This window comes from Apostichopus japonicus, chromosome 16 (assembly GCF_037975245.1).
Source record: "Apostichopus japonicus isolate 1M-3 chromosome 16, ASM3797524v1, whole genome shotgun sequence".
Lineage (NCBI taxonomy): Eukaryota > Metazoa > Echinodermata > Holothuroidea > Aspidochirotida > Stichopodidae > Apostichopus > Apostichopus japonicus.
This window is the reverse complement of record NC_092576.1, coordinates 43910040-43913666: the sequence shown is the minus strand read 5'-3', so window position 1 is coordinate 43913666 and position 3627 is coordinate 43910040.

Here is a 3627-nt window from a genome sequence, read left to right as displayed (position 1 = left end):
AAATCTAGTACATTAAATGAATAAAGAAATTAAATTAATGCAAGAAAAGAAAAATAATTAAATTCACCGACTCGATTCAACTATTGGATTGATCAGAACAAATATGATTTATTTAATCATGCGATAAAATTTATGTTTATCTCTTCTATCAGTTTTCATCATTAACATAATTGATGAAGAAAATAAATCAGCAGGAAATAATTATTATGGGAGGAAGTAGTGAAGCGCATTTCAATAACTAATCAAATAATACCGTAATTTAATATGTTTATCATTACTTCACTGTTTGTACCATCTTTGACAATTACACCCGTCAAAGAACATTAAACAAACAGTAACTACACTAGAACAACCATCGATTCACGCATTTTATATTTGAAGGGAATACAATGTAGACTAGTGAGACTCTTCTCTTAAATTACCCTTCCCCTCCCTCTCCCATTCCCACTCGGTCATGTAGCTAACAGTATGATTAGGAGGGAGGATCGAAAGAGGAACGCAAATTGACCAACTCCCCAAAGAGTATTTGAAAGAAGAGAATAAAAACAGTACTGCATTGAATAGAACCATCTCGTTATCTTGTCTAACAGAGAAGAGCACACTATACCTAAGTTGGAAAATTGACTAAAATGTACACAAGCACTTTATTTCCTTACTTGCTTTTCAGTAGGCTAAAACCGTAAATATGATTGTAATTTTTAATGCAGGTGAAACACTGCGTTAACTTCAGATACAAGCCGCATTTTTACCAGGTACAGCTGGTTACGCCCCCATATAGAACAAACAATTAGCGACAACAATTGTTTGGCAAAATTCAAATTGCAGACACTTATAAAAATGGTCACATGACAATCCTCACCAATAAGGACGAGTTCTCAAAAAGAAACTTTACTTTGGAATATCACAAAGGTAAATATAGCAAAGTTCACTGTTTACACACTAATACATTATATAGACAGGTGGGTACCATAACACTGACTTATCACTGCAGGACCCTGGAGAATAAACTGTGTATATAAACTAAAACTAGTATATTACTTAGACTCGAAAGCTGACCTTTAACTCATCGATTGTATATTATATCAGTTAACTATCACAATCAACATAAAAGAAAGATACATGGCGTGTACACAATAAAGCACGTAGTATATACGCAACGCTGATATTGTTTTCTTCTTTCTTACATTTAATTTAACCTATCAGTGTCAACCATGACCACTCTGACGTTAAATAGTCAAACTATTTCGTTGAAACTTGTCGATATTGATTCTGGAGTTGTGACACGAATGGTACCACTCATTAACGACGATAGGGTCCAACCAAAATTTAAACGTTTCTCAGGTTGAATAACATGCATGCACATTCCTTCATCGATTAATATATTTAATTATTTTCGTTAAAATATTTGTGGAATATTAGGTGTTCTCGATTGATCGTCTTTGGTAGCTCTATGTACCTATCAAAAAATAGAGAAATTGCAGTCGCAGATTATTTTTCGTTCCCTTTTTGCTTCCGAGTAGAAATAAATGCTACCTTTAATCCGTGACCCGGACAAAAGTGTGGCCCAAGTTTGGACATGTTACAGCCAAGGACGCGTATGTTTAAACAGTTTAAGTCTCATGAAAATGCATAGATTTATTACACATCAAGTATGTGTACTGTGGAGTCAAAGGGCTCCATATCGGAAATACAGATAAGTAATTTCAATAAAATGGCAAACTGATTAAAGCAAAGTTAATAGTATAAGAATGAAATATTAAATTAAGGTGAAAGCTACAACAGTAAATGTAATTGCCGTAGTACCAGTTTAGAGTATGTTTTGCTGACGTTCATGACAAGTTTCACCATTAAGTATCACTTCATAAACCACATAATAGAACCATTAATGTTGGTGGGTATTTAAATTTGATGGTTTTATAGTGTTTTTTTTTTATGTATTACGCAAGATTCGAAAGCTTTCATTGATATTATGTGAGTTATCAATAGAAAACAAATTAATTCCTTACATTTACTTGGATCACAGACTGCTGTTCATTTGGTTTGCGTTAAGAGGATCGAGATCAGATCTCACAATGCTATTTTGTTTCATTTTATATCTAATATATGATACCAATATTGCATTTTTTAATTTAAACCGTGCACCCTGGTTGTTATGTCAATGATAGAGATAAGGTACAAATACAGATATCACGCACTGGCAGCATGATCACCTTTGACCCACACAGTGGACTGATTGTACCATTGTTATAATTTTACCAGGTTTACATTATTCAGACTAACGTTACAGGGAATAATTTGTAATATGATATCAACAAGGACGGATAAACCCAATGAATTAAACATTAAGCTGCATATTGATATTAGGCCTACGTCAAAACATAGGAAGCTCTATAGAATACGATTTTATTTTACAACTTTATGTTAATGAGATAATCACGTGATACTTAATTAAAGGACATAACAATATACTTGAGCGATGTAACATCGCATACTGACCGAACATATCACTCGTCAATCATTATTTAGATCTGTTATTGTATTTTATCTTGGAGTTGTAGGCTGGTATAAGATTGCGGAAGAGGACAGGGTTAACAGGGGAGTGTGTAGGGGTGGGGGTGGGTGGGTCGTTGTGAAACATAGCCCCACCTACCATCGTCAGTCCGGGCAAAAGGGTTGGGTAGGAGGATTATTAAGTTCAACCGGCGAATGATAAGACCCCCCCCCCTCCACACACACTCACACACACATGTTTGTATTTCATTCCAACCGAGGAACCCATTGTATTTTCCATTGTTCAAATCCACGTACCCTAACCTTAACAATACCCCATGCAATAGAATTTTTCCGAGAACGTGGTGATTCTTTAGAAATCACAACCGAGGACCTGAAATTCTTTTGTTCAAGTCCTCGGTCAGATAGAAAAACAAACGCACCCAAACACACATGAAACATCAAGAATAATTTTTAGTACAACCTTGCATTAAGGACAATCATAAAGCTAATTTATATATTTATTTGTGTGTTACGTGCCTCAGAATGCAAACTTTATATTCATTTTCTAGGGGAGCACGCACCCCATGTCCGCTATCAGAGGGTTGGCTTCGATGAGACCAACCCCGCAGTTTTCATTAAAAACTTCTTTCATCTGCCTCCTGCATTCCCGATAATATAATTTACCATCTTTGAAATCCTTTGCACTCCACTGATACAAGCTAGCTTGGCTTCACGAACAGGCAACGTTAGTTAAGTACATGTAACTTTAATGTATGTTACAGTACATTCATGCATCAAGCCAGTGGCAAAGTAACTACAAACATGTAAAGATGTTAATATAGTTCATAAGATAAGAGAGTACGGCATACCTACAGGGCTAAGAAATAAACTGCAGTGGTAAAATGATACTATATGTAAGTTTTCCGCAATATTTATAGTCTGAATATTTCTGATGTTACATATTCAACGTAACCTTACCTTCAGTTAGACGAATCTTGTTACTCTCTACGTCTGTCTTGTGGTCTAATAATTTGTTACTTTCAGAGGAAATCTCCTGTCTGCTTCCATGTTGGATCCCAACGAGGTTAATGTACACGGCCCGTTATTCCTGTTATGGGCATAACGCATTATGAA